Source organism: Triticum aestivum, chromosome 2A (assembly GCF_018294505.1).
Source record: "Triticum aestivum cultivar Chinese Spring chromosome 2A, IWGSC CS RefSeq v2.1, whole genome shotgun sequence".
NCBI lineage: Eukaryota > Viridiplantae > Streptophyta > Magnoliopsida > Poales > Poaceae > Triticum > Triticum aestivum.
The window spans coordinates 50,156,617-50,175,007 of NC_057797.1; positions in this window are offsets into that span (position 1 = coordinate 50,156,617).

Genomic DNA, 18,391 nt, shown 5'->3' on the forward strand with positions numbered 1-18,391 from the left:
TGCCGGCAGCTGGAATCCTGGGCTGGAAAAGGAGAAAATATTAGAGACCTATTCTGCACAACTCCAAAAGTCTTGAAACTCCACGAAAGTAAGTTTTGGAATATATTAAAAATATTGGGCGAAGAAAGCACCAGATGGGGGCCACCCACTGTCCACGAGGATGGAGGGCGCTCCCTACCCCCTGGGCGCAGCCCCTGCCTCGTGGGCCACCTGGAAGCCCCCCGATGCCCATATTCTGGTATAAGGTGTCTTTTTCCTTGGGAAAAAATCATAAGGAAGCTTTCGGGACGAAGCGCCACTGTCTCGAGGCGGAACCTTGGCGGAACCAATCTAGGGCTCTGGCGGAGCTGTTCTGCCGGGGAAACATCCCTCCCGGAGGGGGAAATCATCACCATCGTCATCACCATCGAACCTCTCATGGGGAGGGGTTTAATCTCCATCAACATCAACACCAGCACCATCTCCTCTCAAACCCTAGTTCATCTCTTGTATCTGATCTTTGTCTCAAAACTTCAGATTGGTACCTGTGGGTTGCTAGTAGTGTTGATTACTCCTTGTAGTTGATGCTAGTTGGTTTATTCGGTGAAAGATTATATGTTCAGATCCTTTATGCACATTAATACCCCTCTGATTATGAACATGAATATGATTTGTGAGTAGTTACGTTTGTTCCTGAGGACATGGGAGAAGTCTTGTTATAAGTAGTCATGTGAATTTGGTATTCGTTCGATATTTAGATGAGATGTATGTTGTATTTCCTCTAGTGGTGTTATGTGAACGTTGACTACATGCCATTTCAACATTGTTTGGGCCTAGGGGAAGACATTGGGAAGTATTAAGTAGATGATGAGTTGCTAGAGTGATAGAAGCTTAGACCCTAGTTTATGCGTTGCTTCGTAAGGGGCTGATTTGGATCCATATGTTTCATGCTATGGTTAGGTTTACCTTAATTCTTCTTTTGTAGTTGCGGATGCTTGCGAGGGGGGTTAATGATAAGTCGGATGCTTGTCCAAGGAAGGGCAGTACCCAAGCACCGGTCCACCCACATATCAAATTATAAAGTAACGAAGACGAATCTTATGAGCATGATGAAAACTAGCTTGACGATAAATCCCATGTGTCCTCGGGAGCGTTTTCCTTTATGTAAGAGTTTGTCCAGGCTTTTCCTTTGCCGCAAAAAGGATTGGTCTACCTTTCTGCACCTCGTTTACTTTTGTTACTTATTACGTATTACGAATTACCTTATCACAAAACTATCAGTTACCGATATTTTTAGTGCTTACAGAGAATACCTTACTGAAAACTGCTTGTCATTTCCTTCTGCTCCTCGTTGGGTTTGACACTCTTACTTATAGAAAGGACTACGATAGATCCCCTATACTTGTGGGTCATCAAGAATCTTTTTTGGCGCCGTTGCCGGGGAGTGAAGCACCTTTGGTAGGTGGAATTTGGTAAGGAAAAATTTATATAGTGTGCTGAAATTTAATGTCACTTGTTACTATGGAAAATAATCCTTTGAGGGGCTTGTTCGGGGTATCTTCACCCCAACCAGTAGAAAAAAGATTTGCTCCTCAACCTATTGAACCTACTGAAAATGTTTATGTTGAAATTCCTTTGGGTATGATAGAGAAACTGGTAGCCAATCCTTTTACAGGAGATGGAACAATACATCCTGATATGCACCGAATCTATGTGGATGAAGTTTGTGGATTATTTAAGCTTGCGGGTATGCCCGAGGATGTTATCAAGAAGAAGGTCTTCCCTTTATCTTTGAAGGGAAAGGTATTGATATGGTTTAGGCTATGTGATGATATTGGATCATGGAACTACAACTATCGGTGTCAAAACCGGCGAATCTCGGGTAGGGGGTCCCGAACTGTGCGTCTAGGCCGGATGGTAACAGGAGACAAGGGACACGAAGTTTTACCCAGGTTCGGGCCCTCTCGATGGAGGTAAGACCCTACGTCCTGCTTGATTAATATTGATGATATGGGTAGTACAAGAGTAGATCTACCACGAGATCGAGGAGGCTAAACCCTAGAAGCTAGCCTATGGTATGATTGTTGATGTGTATGTTGTCCTACGGACTAAAACCCTCCGGTTTATATAGACACCGGGTAGGGTTAGGGTTACATAGAGTCGGTTACAATGGTAGGAGATCTGCATATCCGTATCGCCAAGCTTGCCTTCCACGCCAAGGAAAGTCCCTCCCAGACACGGGACGAAGTCTTCAATCTTGTATCTTCATAATCCAGGAGTCCGGCTGAAGGTATAGTCCAGCCATCCGGACACCCCCTAATCCAGGACTCCCTTAGTAGCCCCTGAACTAGGCTTCAATTACGACGAGCCCGGCACGCATATTGTCTTCGGCATTGCAAGGGGGGTTCCTCCTCCAAGTACTTCATTAGAAGATTTTCAACACAAAGATGGTGTCCAGCTCTGCAAAATAAGTTTCCACATATTGCCATTGAGAGAATAATATTTACACAATCTAATCTGCTGACGTATTCCGTAGTGTGACATCACACCACGGCCAAGATTTTATTCGAACTGTTTTACTGTCCCATCTCAGCGCGGTATGCGAGGCGGTTTCCTTGGCACGTCTTGTTAAAGAAGAGATCATGTCCCCTTATTCTGGGATTCTCATCAATACGGGTGTGGGTAACCCAACCGTGCCATCGATTACGGCGCTTGGAGATAAGCGAGTTTTACCAGGCTGGTGGGGACATGTAGCTGCGTCCACCCATATAAGGGGATAAAGATCCACCTTTTCACCTACGCCTTCGATCTCCAGCGCCCAAGTCCGCACTCCCCACCTCAACCTTTCCAGCCATGTCCGGAGTGGGAGGCAAGTGGATGGTCTCCTCCATCACGGAGGGACACATCAAAAAGCTGAGGAAGGCCGGATACCTGTCTAACGACATCGTGTACCGGCTCCCCAAGAAGGGGCCCCATGAGAGGGTGGTGTTTCTCCCCCATTTCCTCCGCGGACTGGGCTTCCCTCTCCACCCATTTGTCTGGGGCTCATGTTCTACTATGGCCTGAATTTCCACGATCTGGCCCAGAACTTCATCCTCAACATCTCGGCGTTTATCGTTGTGTGCGAGGCCTTCCTCCGCATCCGCCCCCATTTCGGGCTCTGGCTCAAGACTTTCAACGTCAAGCCGAAGGTGTTCCGCGGCAGCCAGGCAGAGTGCGGAGGCGCCATGGTGGGCAAGATGGCCAACGTCCTATGGCTCGAGGGCTCCTTTGTGGAGACCCTGAAGGGGTGGCAATCGGGGTGGTTTTAAATCACCGAGCCGCGCGACGCCGAATGGGTCGCACCCCCCGAGTTCTGGTCCGGACCCCCAACGCGGCTCACGTCCTGGAAAGAGACGGGCCTGTCATGGGGTAAAAAGGGAGAGCTGACCGGACTCCAAACATGCGTCAAAACTCTGGTGGATAAGAAGCTCAAACTTGTCAACGTAGTCCAGGTTATGCTCATCCGCTTGATCCTCCCGTGCCAACGACGGGCTTTCAACCTGTGGGAGTTTGACCCGGCGCGGCACCAAACTCTGAGTGGGCTCTTCGACATGACATACGAAGATGCCTGGAAGGTGCTTTTCTAGGGCGCCGAGGCTCCCGCATCCACTACTGAGGATCGCGGATTCAGTGCGCAGCGTCACGCTCTCGCGGTAAGCTGTTTTTCCTTTTATAGGGTATCAGTTTTCCATAGTTTGACTCTATGCGGGATCTAAGCTCCCTTTCCTCTGACAGGATTGGCAGGTGACGTCCGGACAGATCAACTATCCGGGCCCTTTGCCCGAAGGCCCAGCGGACGCTCGCTTGGCGAGGCTGCTGGTTCCGGCACCCTATGTGGTGCCGGAGAAGAAGGTCAAGAAGAAGGCCGCGGGGACTCGAAAGAGTGCCCGACGCCCGGAGGTGTCGGATTCATCATCCGACGAATCCAAGACGCACTTCTCCCGTGAAGACGAGGAGGAGGAAGAAGAAGAGACCCCTCCCCCTCCAGCAGGGGAAGGGAAGAAAAGGAAGGCCGCCCAACTGGGGAGGCCGAAGGGTCCAAGAAGGGAAAAACCCTTCCTCCTCACTGCTGCATCGACGCCGACGGCGGCGGAGAGGAGTGGGCGCCTAGGGCCAAGCCCCTGGCCAAATCGTAAGTATCAGGATACCAGAGTAATTCATAATATTCGTTTGTTGCACAGCTTTCCCTCACGCCGAATATGTTTATGCAGCCCACCCAAAGACCGGCTCGACGCGTCATCGAGCGGCTCACTGGACTCATCGGATGTGAACTCACTTCCGACGGTTTCCTCCCCCCGCCCTACGGACGTCACTGAAGTGTTGTCCCAATAGGTTCCAAGCCGGGAGGAGGTGGTCCTGGAGGCGCCGCAAGGTGACCTCCCGGACTCCAGGAGTAAAGGGGATGAAACCCCCCAGGGCTCCAAGTCCGGCTCGAGGCCGGACACCGCTCTAGAACCTTCAAAGGTTCCAGAGTCCAGCGGGGGACCTCCTTCCAAGAGGAGCAAGTCCACCGTGCTGGCGGCCTCCGTCCAACCGGAGGCACCGGACAATATGTTGGAGGCGCTCCAAGGCGCCTCCATCGACAAGGAGCACCACGCTATTATGAGTGCGGTGGTCCAGAAGGTTCAGTCTGCAAAAAACGGACTGACTGAAGCTTGTACTAGCCTTTTGATAGGCTTCGAGGTAAGTAAAGAAAGTGTAAATAATAGTACCGCATAGACAGTAGCCCCTGATGCTTTGTTTGGCGTTCGGGAAGAAAATTCGAATAGAGGATCAAATAGAATTCGCAGGAGTCTAACAAAAATGAGTCAATATGCATGTGCAGGCTACCCTACTTGCGTCCGCCGCACTAACTGCGGAAGTGGACACGCTAAAGCAGGACCTCGAAAGGTTCGAGCAAGAGCTCGAGCGTGCCAAGAAGCAGCTTGAGGACAATGGAGGTAAGAAATACCTTGTTAAAAATATATATATAAAAAAGGTGCAATTGCAAAAAATGACAGGATTATCGTGGCTATTGTAGGGGCCACATCTGAGGTGGCGACCCTTAAGCAAGTGCTGGACGAGGCCGAGAAGAATTCGGCCTCAGAGCGCACCGAGCGGGAGAAGTATGAGGCCGAGGTTGGCAAGGTGCGGCAAGAGCTCTAGGCCCTCATGGAAAAACATGAGAGTTTGGAGGGTGACTCGAAGACGCAAGCGTCCGAGCTTGCGGTGGCTATTGAAAATGCCAAATCTGCCAAGGCCGAATCCCAGAAGACCCTCCAGGAGTTGGATGAGGTGAAGAAGATAGCGGCGGGTAAGGCATTCTTTATGCAAAGCAACCACATAAACGTGAGTTACCTGTTACTTACCCGAATCCGGAGCTCTCCAGGAGCGTTCGCAGATCTTCCCCGAAGTGTATCCGATGCCGCCGCATTCTATCGAGCCGAGGAGGGCAGCTCGACGGAGAAGGTGTTCTGGTCTCAGTTCGCTGAGGCCGGACACCCCGTGCCCCTGAGCGACTAGCTGAAGCAACTGGTCGAGCTCCACAAGGCGGCCGAACAGGCCATGAAGGCCCTCGTAGTTCGGCTGTGGCCTGGAGAGGCTTAGCCTGGGAGCTATTTCAGGCTGGTGCGGCGGCTGGTGGAGGCATGTCCAAGGCTCGTAGTCATCAAGCGCTCCATCTGCATTGAAGGTGCCCGTAGGGCCCTTGCCCGTGCTAAGGTGCACTGGGGCAAGCTGGATGCTGAGAAGCTTGTGAAGGACGGGCCACCGCCGGGGAAGGAGCATCGCAAGCCCGAGAATTACTATAAGGATGTTCTGAAGGGTGCCCGCCTTGTGGCGGATGAATGTTCTATGGATGTAATTTTTGAGTAAAACTTGCTCGTTTTGTCCTGTGTGCTGAAAACTTGTTCATATGCGCTAAGCAATGCTGTTTGAATTTAAAATATTAACTTTTGTGCGGCTGTTTATCAATTCTGAGAGATGGCGAGTCGTCGGCTTCTGCCCCCGTGCCGCTAGTGCTGGGGTGTTCGGGGATAAACGTGAGCGCTCTTTTTCCCATGTTTGGGTCCTTCGAGGGAGGCGCTCAGCCCAACGAACAAGGCAATCGGACTATAATGCGTGAACACTCTCACTTAGCCATAGAATTCTATAATTTTAAATTTCAGCGAAGCCCCTGGTATTCCAAAGACCGAGTTCGGGGCGCTATCCACGCCTTGGCCGGACTGAGCCGGCTCCTCGCCCAAAGCGGCATAAGTCGTTAGGGACTCGAAAAACCTCTCGAACAGCGACCAACTCTCACTTCATCATGACAGTCAGTTTTCGCTTTCTCCACTAAGGTGCTCGACCCAGCTCAACCGGGGCACAATCGCAGTGGTTCTCCTAGTGCTACCTTAGCCGATATAGCGGAACGTAAGGCACCAAAATATAGGAGCCGGGCAAACCCAACTATTGACCCAAGACATGATTCAGAGCCGATGCATATAATGCTATAAGTTCGGGGTGCCTCACTTGTTAAAGTGTTCGGACTTCTCACACCATATTGGGGGGTACTGAAGCCCCTGGCATATTTTGACCGTACCAACGTGTATGGGTGCAACATGTCGTTAAGGAACATATATAAAGAAAAAAGGTAATGCAAAATAGACGAAAGCTATGCATTTTTTATTAAAAAGGGCTATGATCAAAGCAGAACGATACAAATAATGCGATAAGTGGAAGGTTGGACTAGTTAACATGTCCGTTCCAGGGGCAAGCTGCGGAATAGTATGCGGAACGGGTATACTGCTCGTGATAGAGACCACCTGGGAGTTCCGTAGATCGGCGTGGCTTGTCTGCTTCCCTGGTTCTTGCAACGTTTTGTGCGGCAATTGAACTGCCGAATAGGCCTTCCGAAGGATGAAGTCCTGAAAGTAAGAGAAAATTAAAAAATCGGCAGCCCCTGGTACGGTTTAAGCCGTGTTTTGGGCGTGCCGTGATGGTGCCCCTCCCCCTATGCCCATGGTATCTCTAGAGCGTAGTTATGTACGCGAAGTACTGGTGTCGCCTTTTTGCAAGGTTTGGGGTTGGGGCCGCATTGCTACGCGTGCTCGGATCGTGCTAGGCGGTCTTGTTGTAGGTTACTCCGGGCGCGCTTGACGATGTCCGGTCGTTTAGTGGCCAGACTGGAGAACTGCCTGGAGAGGCTACTTTGAACTTCCGCTGCAAGGGCCGCCGTGTGCTCCTCCGTTCGGAGGGAGCGTTCGGTGTTTCCATTGACCGTAATTACTCCTCGAGGGCCTGGCATCTTCAGCTTAAGGTATGCGTAATGCGATACCGCATTGAACTTAGCGACAGTTCGCCCGAGCAGTGCGTGATAGCTGCTGCGAAACGGGACTATGTCGAAGATTAACTCCTCGCTTCGGAAATTATTCGGAGATCCGAAGACCACTTCAAGTGTGACTGAGCCTGTACAGTTGGCCTCTACACCTGGTATTACGCCTTTAAAGGTCGTTTTGGTGGGCTTAATCCTTGAGGGATCTATGCCCATTTTCCGCACTGTATCCTAGTAAAGCAGGTTCAGGCTACTGTCGCCGTCCATAAGGACTCTAGTGAGATGAAATCCGTCAATAATTGGGTCTAGAACCAATGCGGCGAATCCGCCATGACAGATGCTAGTGGGATGGTCCCTTCGATCAAAGGTGATCGGGCAGGAGGACCATGGGTTGAACTTTGGGGCGACTGGCTCTACCGCGTATACGTCCCTTAACGCACGCTTCCGTTCCCTTTTGGGGACATGGGTTGCGTATATCATGTTCACCGTCCGCACTTGTGGGGGAAAACCCTTCTGTCCACTGTTGTTCGGCGACCGGGGCTCCTTGTCGTCATCGCTATGCAGCCCCTTGTCTTCATTTTCGACGTTTAACTTGCCTGCCTGCTTGAACATCCAACAATCCCTGTTGGTGTGATTGGCTGGCTTTTCGGGGGTGCCATGTATCTGGCATGAGCGGTCGAGTATTCGGTCCAAACTGGACGGGCCCCTAGGATTCCTTTTGAATGGCTTTTTCCGCTGACCGGATTTAGAGCCTCTGAATCCGGCATTAACTTCCGTATCCTCAGTATTGTTGCCGTTAATGCGGCGCTTCTGCTTGTTGCGACGTGACCTGCCACTGCTGTCCCTCGTGTCCGAATTACCAGGGTTCTTGTTCATATTGTTGCTACAAGCGAGCCAGCTGTCATCTCCCGCGCAAAAGCGGGTCATGAGTGTCGTGAGTGCTGCCATAGATTTCGGCTTTTCCTGTCCAAGGTGCCGGGCCAGCCACTCGTCACGGATATTGTGTTTGAAGGCTGCTAGGGCCTCAGCGTCCGGATAGTCGACTATTTGATTTTTCTTTGTTAGGAACCGTGTCCAGAATTGCCTGGCCGATTCCTCTGGCTGCTAAATTACGTGACTTAGGTCATCGGCGTCTTGGGGTCACACGTAAGTGCCCTGGAAATTGTCGAGGAATGCGGCTTCCAGGTCCTCCCAATAACTGATTGATCCTGTTGGCAAGCTGTTAAGCCAATGCCGAGCTGGTCCTTTAAGCTTGAGTGGGAGGTATTTGATGGCGTGAAAATCATCGCTGCAGGCCATGTGGATATGAAGGAGATAATCCTCGATCCATACCGCAGGATCTGTTGTTCCATCATATGATTCGATGTTTACGGGTTTGAAACCCTCGGGGATTTGATGATCCATTATTTCGTCTGTAAAGCAGAGTGGGTGTGCGGCGCCTCTGTACTGGTCTATATCGTGGTGTAGCTCCAATGAGCCTTGTCTACTGTGTTCGGCCCCGCCGAATTTGTGGCCGGAGTGACGGTTACCGTCTCGAGCCATGGGGCGCCCATGCGATCCGTAGATCGATCTTGTTTGCCTTGCCTTGTCCTCCAGCATGTCTCGTAAGTCCGACGCATATTCCCGTGCCTTGGTATGGGGTGCGGCTTGAGTGGAGGGCCGAGAGGCCTCTCTGTCACGACCACGAGGTGGCCGGTCAGCCACATCAAGTGCTTCCTCCTCTAATTGGGGTAGCAACCTGCGCTTTGGGTAGCTCTTGGAGGGGCGTTCGAGTTTATGCTCTTCGGCCGCAAGGACTTCAGTCCATCTGTCGACTAGCAAATCTTGATCAGCCCTAAGTTGTTGCTGTTTTTTCTTGAGGCTTCTTGCCGTGGCCATAAGCCTGCGTTGAAAACGCTTTTGCTTGACGGGATCCTCTGGCACGAAGAATTCATTGTCGTCGAGTCTTGCCTCGTCTTCGGAGGGAGGCATATAATTATCGTCCTTGACCTCTCTGTCTGCCATTCTCTCGTGAGGCTGGTTTCTCCATCCTCCTGTGATAAATCTTGCTGGAGGGGTTTTGTTCTGCGCTTTCCGGAGTATTATTATCTCCCGTGCTGGAATCACCATGTTTGTTTTGGCGGGATTTTGAGCGGCGCCGTTGACGCTGGCGCTTAGGCTGTTTCTTGGAGGGGTCATCCTCCGCTGTTCCGTTGCCATCTCCCTCTTTTGGGGTGTCCACCATGTATATGTCATATGACGAGGTGGCTTTCCAGGGCCTAGTATGCGCTGGTTCTTCATCATCTCCTTCATCGGCGTCCATACCGTCGATATCTTCGGAGTTGAAGTCGAGCATGTCGGTTAAGTCGTTGACAGTGGCTACGAAGTGGGTGGTGGGTGGGCTTTGAATTTCTTCATCGTCCGTATCCCAACCTTCCTGACCGTAGTCCGGCCAGGGCTCTCCAGATAAAGAGAGAGACTTTAGTGCCTTCAGGATATCGCCGAAAGGCGAGTGCTGAAAGATGTCCGCGGTAGTGAACTCCATGATCGGCGCCCAACCGGATTCGATTGGCAGGGGCGCGGAGGGTTCGGAGTCCGGAGAGGAGTCTGGCTCCTTGGAGTCACGAGTCTCGCAGAGTACGGGGCTGGTGCTTGGCTCAATCACCGTTGGGGTCGCAGCCCCCGAGGTGGTGTCCAACTGCCCATCCTCGATTAGCGCAGTTGTCCCCGAATTAAGGGTCAGAGCCGATGCGGGTGCGGCCTCCAGGGCACTGTTCGGCGGCAGAGCTAGATCATGCTCGTCATGACAGTGCGGCGCGCTTGGCAGTGGCTCGAATCCGTCGAGGATCAAGTCTCTATGGATGTCAGCCGTGTAGTTTAAACTTCCAAATCTGACCTGACGGCCAGGGGCGTAGTTTTCAATCTGCTCCAGATGGCCAAGCGAATTGACCCGCAGTTCGAAGCCGCCGAAGACGAAGATCTGTCCGAGGAGGAAGGTCTCACCCTGGACTGCATCGCTATCGATGATCATAGGAGCCATCGAGCCTGACGGCGACGACACAGAGGAACTCTCAATGAAAGCACCAATGTCGGTGTCAAAACTGGCGGATCTTGGGTAGGGGGTCCCGAACTGTGCATCTAGGCCAGATGGTAACAAGAGACAAGGGACACGAAGTTTTACCCAGGTTTAGGCCCTCTCGATGGAGGTAAAACCCTACGTCCTGCTTGATTAATATTGATGATATGGGTAGTACAAGAGTAGATCTACCACAAAATCAAGGAGGCTAATCCCTAGAAGCTAGCCTATGGTATGATTGTTGATGTGTATGTTGTCCTACGAACTAAAACCCTCCGGTTTATATAGACACCGGGTAGGGTTAGGGTTACATAGTGTCGGTTACAATGGTAGGAGATCTGCATATCCGTATCGCCAAGCTTGCCTTCCACGCCAAGGAAAGTCCCTCCCGGACACGGGACGAAGTCTTCAATCTTGTATCTTCATAATCCAGGAGTCCGGCTGAAGGTATAGTCCGGCCATCCGGACACCCCCTAATCCACGACTCCCTCAACAACCGATTGAAATTGGAATTTCATCAGAAGTTTTATCCTATGCATCTGGTTCATCGTGATCGTAATTATATATATAATTTTTTGCCTCGTAAAGGAGAAAGTATTGCTCAAGCATAGGGGAGGCTTAAGTTAATGTTATATTCATGCCCCAATCATGAGCTCTAAAGAGAAATTATTATTTAAAAAAATATGCTCAGCTTTCTGTCAATAATCGCTCCATGCTCGATACTTCTTGTACTGGTTCTTTTATGATGAAGACTATTGAATTCAGATGGGATTTATTGGAAAGAATTAAACTCAAATCTGAAGATTGGGAACTCGACGAAGGTAAGGAGTCAGGCATAAGACCTAAGTTTGATTGTGTTAAATCTTTTATGGATACCGATGCTTTTTGTGAATTTAGCACTAAATATGGACTTGACCCTGAGATAGTAGCTTCTTTCTGTGAATCATTTGCTACTCATTTTGATCTTGCTAAGGAGAAGTAGTTTAAATATCATCCTCCCATTGAATTAAAATTAGTTGAACATATTAAAGTTGAAGAAAAGACTATCACTTATAATGTTGATCCTATTATTCCTACCGCTTATATTGAGAAACCACCTTTCCCTGTTAGAATAAAGGATCATGCTAAAGCTTCAACTGTGGTTCATAAGAGTAATTCTAGAACACCTAAACCCTCTTAGAAAACTAAAGTTGAACGTAGTATTGCTATCGTTAAGGATATCCTGGTTGATAATATTGATGGGCATGTTATTTACTTATATGATGAAACTGCTAGAATTCCTAGACCCAATACTAAAAATAAACATAGACCTGTTGTTGGCATGCCTGTTGTTTCTGTTAAAATAGGAGATCACTATTGTTATGGCTTACGTAATATGGGTGCTAGTGTCAGTGCAATACCTTATACTTTATATAAAGAAATTATGCATGATATTGCACCTGCTGAGATAGAAGATATTGATGTTACTATTAAGCTTGCCAATAGAGATACTATTTCACCAATTGGGATTGTTAGAGATGTTGAAGTCTTGTGTGGGAAAATTAAATATCCTATTGATTTTCTTGTTCTTGCTTCCCCGCAAGATGACTTTTGTCCCATTATATTTGGTAGACCCTTCTTGAATACTGTGAATGCTAAGATAGACTGTGAAAAGGATACTGTTACTGTTGGTTTAGGGGATATGTCTCATGATTTTAATTTTGCTAAATTTTGTAGACAACCCCATGATAAAGAATTGCCGAGTAAAGATGAAATTATTGGTCTTGCTTCTATTGTCGTGCCTCCTAATGATCCTTTAGAACAATATTTGCTAGACCATGAAAATGATATGTTTATGAATGAAAGAAGGGAAATAGATGAAGTATTCTTTAAACATGGACCTATTTTGAAACACAACTTGCCTGTTAAAATTCTAGGGGATCCTCCTCCACCCAAGGGTGATCCTGTGTTTGAGCTTAAACCATTACCTGATACTCTTAAATATTCTTATCTTGATGAAAAGAAGATATATCATGTTATTATTAGTGCTAACCTTTCAGCGCGGGAAGACGAGAAATTATTGAAAACTCTGAAGAAGCACCATGCTGTTATTGGATATACTCTTGATGATCTTAAGGGTATTAGTCCCACTCTATGCCAGCACAAAAAAGAATTGGAGAAAGACGCTAAACCGGTCGTTGATCACCAACGATGGTTAAATCCTAAGATGAAAGAAGTGGTAAGAAATGAAATACTAAAGCTTTTTGAGGCAGGTATAACTTATCCCATTGCTGATAGTCAGTGGGTAAGTCCTATCCATTGTGTCCCTAAGAAGGGAGGTATTACTGTTGTTCCTAATGATAAAGACGAATTGATCCCACAAAGAATTGTTACACGTACTAGAATGGTACTTGATTTCCGCAAAATAAATAAAGCTACTAGAAAGGATCATTACCCTTTACCTTTTATTGATCAAATTCTAGAAATATTATCCAAACATACACATTTTTGCTTTCTAGACGGTTATTCTAGTTTCTCTCAAATACCTATGTCGAAAGAGGATCAAGAAAAGACCACTTTTACTTGCCCTTTTGGTACCTTTGCTTATATACGTATGCCTTTTGGTTTATGTAATGCACATGCTACTTTTCAAAGATGTATGACTGTTATATTTTCTGACTTTTGTGAAAAGATTGTTGAGGTTTTCATGGATGATTTCTCCGTGTATGGAACTTCTTTTGATGATTGCTTAAGCAAGCTTGATCGAGTTTTGCAGGGAAGTGAAGACACTAATCTTGTCTTAGATTGGTTGAAGTGCCACTTTATGGTTAATGAAGTTATTGTCTTGGGGCATAAAATTTTTGAAAGAGGTATTGAAGTTGATAAGGCTAAAGTTGATGCTATTGAGACGATGTCGTGTCCTAAGGACATTAAAGGTATAAGCAGTTTCCTTAGTCATGCCAGTTTTTATAGGAGGTTCATTAAAGACTTCTCAAAAATTTCTAGGCCTCTGACTAATCTCTTACAAAAAGATGTTCCTTTTGTGTTTGATGATGATTGTGTAGAAGCATTTGAAATACTTAAGAAAGCCTTGATTTCTACACCTATTGTCCAGCCACCTGATTGGAATTTACCCTTTGAAATTATGTGTGATGCTAGTGATTATGTTGTTGGTGTTGTTCTAGGACAAAGAGTTGATAAGAAATTAAATGTTATCCAATATTCTAGTAAAACTCTAGATAGTGCCCAGAGAAATTATGCTACTATTGAAAAAGAATTTTTAGCAGTTGTGTTTGCTTGTGATAAGTTCAGACCTTATATTGTTGATTCTAAAGTAACTGTTCACACTGATCATGCTGCTATCAAATACCTTATGGAAAAGAAAGATGCTAAACCTAGACTTATTAGATGGGTTCTCTTGCTACAAGAATTTGATTTGCATATTATTGATAGGAAGGGACCTCAGAACCCCGTTGCTGACAACTTGTCTAGGTTAGAAAATGTTCTTGATGACCCACGCCCTATTAATGATAGTTTTCCTGATGAACAATTAGTTGTCATAAATGCTTCTCATACTGCTCCATGGTATGTGAAAGTGCAACTATCCCTAGGTGGTTTTGGTAATTCCTAACAACATATAGCTCATTGAGCTAATGCTATTTCAAGATTAATATCTCAGGAAAGCTCAATGATTGGCATGGAATGGATGAGAAAACTGGACCCCTCAAAATGCTAAGGACAAAGGATTGGCTCAAGCTCAAAGCTCAAGACTCTACATTCTCTATTTTAGTGATCCAAGATCACATTGAGTGTATAGGAAAAGCCAATACTATCAAGGACGGATGAGGTGTTGCTTAATGAGGCTCTTGCTCAAAATGCTTAGTGATATGCTCCAAAACTCTCAACTACTTTCTCACATCCACATATGACCTAAACCAGAAGTCAAACTTGGCCCCACCAATTCTTTCTATCCGACGCCACCGAGTTTCAAATGTCATAGCCACTACCACAAACCCTAAGCAAATCGGTCTCACCGATAGGGATCTCGGTCTCATCGAGATGGGATTGTAATCTCTCTATTTCCCTTTGTAACATTTCGGTCTTACCGAGATGAGCGATCGGTCCCACCGAGATTGCAATGTTAACTCTCTGTTTTCCCTTCGTAACGTTTCGGTCTCACCGAAATGAGCGATCGGTCCCACCGAGTTTACCTGACCAACTCTCTGGTTAGCTTATTACCAAAATTGGTCTCACCGAGTTTGTGTAATCGGTCTCACCGAGATTACGTTATGCCCTAACCCTAACCATATCGGTCCTACCGAGTTGCATGTCGGCCCCACCGAAATTCCTAACGGTCACTAACTTTGCTGAATCGGTCTGACCGAGTTTATCCATTCGGTCCCACCGAGATTGGCAAGTTGTGTAACGGTTAGAATTTGTGTGGAGGATATATATACCCCTCCACCACCTCTTCATTTGTGGAGAGAGCCATCAAAACAAACCTACACTTCCAACTTACTTTTCTGAGAAAGAACCACCTACACTTGTGTTGAGGCCAAGATATTCCATTCCTACCATATGAATCTTGATCTGTAGCCTTCCCAAGTTGCTTTCCACTCAAATCTTCTTTTCACCAAATCCATATCTTGTGAGAGAGAGTTGAGTGTTGGAGAGACTATAATTTGAAGCACAAGAGCAAGGAGTTCATCATCAACACACCATTTGTTACTTCTTGGAGTGTTGTGTCTCCTAGATTGGCTAGGTGTCACTTGGGAGCCTTCGACAAGATTGTGGAGTTGAACCAAGGAGTTTGTAAGGGCAAGGAGATCGCCTACTTCGCGCAGATCTACCGCTAGTGAGGCAAGTCCTTCGTGGGCGACGACCATGGTGGGATAGACAAGGTTGCTTCTTCGTGGACCCTTCGTGGGTGGAGCCCTCCGTGGACTCGCACAACCGTTACCCTTCGTGGGTTGAAGTCTCCATCAACGTGGATGTACGATAGCACCACCTATCGGAACCACAACAAAAACATCCGTGTCTCCTATTGCGTTTGAATCCTCCAAACCCTTCCCTTGACATTCTTGCAAGTTGCATGCTTTACTTTCCGCTTGCTTGAATTGTGTTAAGATTGCTTGACTTGTCCAAAGTTGCTAAAATCGGCCAAGAACTAAAATTGGGAAAAGGATAAGTTTTTATTTGGTCAAGTAGTCTAATCACCCCCCTCTAGAGATACTTTCAATGCTACAGTATGCTTATTATGCTAATTACATTCTTGCTAAATTTATACCACCTAGTTTCACATACTAGCAAAAGAAAAAGTTTTTCTATGATTTGAGACATTACTTCTGGGATGACCCACACCTTTATAAAGGAGTAGACGGTGTTATTAGACATTGTGTACCTAAGCATGAATAGGAACAGATCCTACGCAAGTGTCACTCCGAGGTTTATGGTGGACACCACGCTGGAGATAGAACTACACATAAGGTATTGCAATCTGGTTTTTATTGGCCTACTCTTTTCAAAGATACCCGTAAGTTTTTCTTGTCTTGTGATGAATGTCAAAGAATTGGTAATATTAGTAGACGTCAAGAAATGCCTATGAACTATTCACTTGTTATTGAACCATTTGATGTTTGGGGCTTTGATTATATGGGACCGTTTCCTTCCTCTAATGGGTATACACATATTTTAGTTGCTGTTGATTACGTTACTAAGTGGGTAGAAGCTATTCCAACTAGTAGTGCTGATCATAACACCTCTATTAAGATGCTTAAAGAAGTTATTTTTCTGAGGTTTGGAGTCCTTAATACTTAATGACTGATGGTGGTTCACATTTTATTCATGGTGCTTTTCATAAAATGCTTGATAAGTATGATGTTAGTCATAGAATTGCATCTCCATACCACCCACAGTCTAGTGGTCAAGTAGAACTGAGTAATAGAGAGATTAAATTAATTTTGCAAAAGACTGTTAATAGATCTAGAAAGAATTGGTCCAAGAAAGTTTATAATGCATTATGGGCCTATAGAACTACATATAAAAATCCTATGGGTATGTCTCCGTATAAAATGGTTTATGGAAAAGCATGTCAGTTACCTCTTGAATTAGAATAGAAGGCATATTGGGCTCTTAGAGAGCTCAATTATGATTTCAAGCTTGTCGGTGAGAAGAGACTATTTGACATTAGCTCACTTGATGAGTGGAGAACCCAGGCCTATGAGAATGCCAAACTGTTTAAAGAAAAAGTTTATAGATGGCATGACAAAAGGATACAAAAGCGTGAGTTTAATGTAGGTGATTATGTTCTGTTATACAACTTTCGTTTAAATTTTTTGCAGGAAAACTCCTCTCTAAATGGGAAGGTCCTTGCGTTATCGAGGAGGTCTATCATTCCGAGGCCATAAAAATCAACAACTTCGAAGGCACAAATCTGAAGGTGGTGAAGAGTCAAAGAATCAAACATTATATCTTAGGTAGACCCATAAATGTTGAAACCAATGTTATTAACAGTGTAACCCCGGAGGAGTACATAAGGGACACTTCTCAGAACGTTTCAGACTCCGAAAAGGAATAAGTATGTGGTACGGTAAGTAAATCGACTCCAAAACAGTTCTAATAGCAGTTTTTATCCGTTTTGGAATATTAAAAAAAGGAAAATAAGAAGTAGTCCGAGAGGGACACGAGGCATCCATGAGGGTGGAGGGCGTGCCCACCAGACTCCGTTTTCTTGCACGATATTTCTTTTTGTCGGTAAAAAATAATTATATAATCTCCTGAAGGTTTTGACCACCGTACCACGACAAAATCCTCTGTTTTTGTTTTGAGTTGTTTCTGCCACAGATTAGATCAAGATGTCTTCTCAAGAGTCGGTCAGGGAGAGCCGGGTATCTCACTCGACATCGTGGCCAAAAGCAAACAGCGATGCCGATCAGTTTGGGCCATCAACTGAGGAAGAGATGGAGGCCGACTTGAAAAGGATAGATGCCATGGAGGAAGATCAAGAAGTTAACTCTTGTCTCCAAGCCAGATTTATGATGGAGGAACTCCAGAGCTCAGCCATTCCAAATTCGGTCATCCGTCCCAATGCTAGATTTCTTTCTTATGAAAATATGGAAAAGAGTGTTACTTGCTCTCCTGCAGCTACGCAACATCCATGAGTGAAAGAACCTTTAGCCGTCGCGGGCAAACTCTGGAAGGAAACAATGGATCTTAAGCAACAAGTCAATAAGCTCTAGGAAGACAACCATATCCTAAGGGGCATCATCGCCAAAAATATCACATCACTACCTCCGAAGAAAGAGGCATAAACACATGGGTACAGGCACTCCCCTTGGCAACTACCAAGCTTGGGGGAGGTTCCTGAGGGAGTCCTGGATTATGGGGTCCTCGGGTGTCCGTCTACGTGATGTGGTCCAGACAGATGGGCCGTGAAGATACAAGATAGAAGGCCTTCCCTTGTGTCCGGATGGGACTCTCCTTGGCGTGGAAGGCAAGCTTAGCTTGCGGATATGAATATTCCTTTCTCTGTAAACCGACTCTGTGCAACCCTAGCCCCCTCCGGTGTCTAGATAAACCGGAGGATTTAGTCCGTAAAGACAGTCATAATCATACAGGCTAGAAAGTTAGGGTTTAGCCATTATGATCTCATGGTAGATCAACTCTTGTAACCCCTATATTCATCAAAGTCAATCAAGCAGGACATAGGGTATTATCTCCATCAAGAGGCCCGAACCTGGGTAAACATTGTGTACCTATCTTCTGTTACCATCGATCCTTAGACGCACAGTTCAGGACCCCCTACCTGAGATCTACCAGTTTTGACACCGACTTTGGTGCTTTCATTGAGAGTTCCACTATGCCGTCATCGAAAGGCTCGATGGCTCCATCAATCATCAACGACAATGCTGCCGAGAAGGAGATGTTTCTCCCCCGCTAGATCCTTGTACGACGGCTTCGCACTGCGAGCCAACTCGGTTGTCCACCTGGAGCAGATCGACAGCTACGCCCCCTGGTCACCTGATCAGTTTTGGAAACCTGAACTA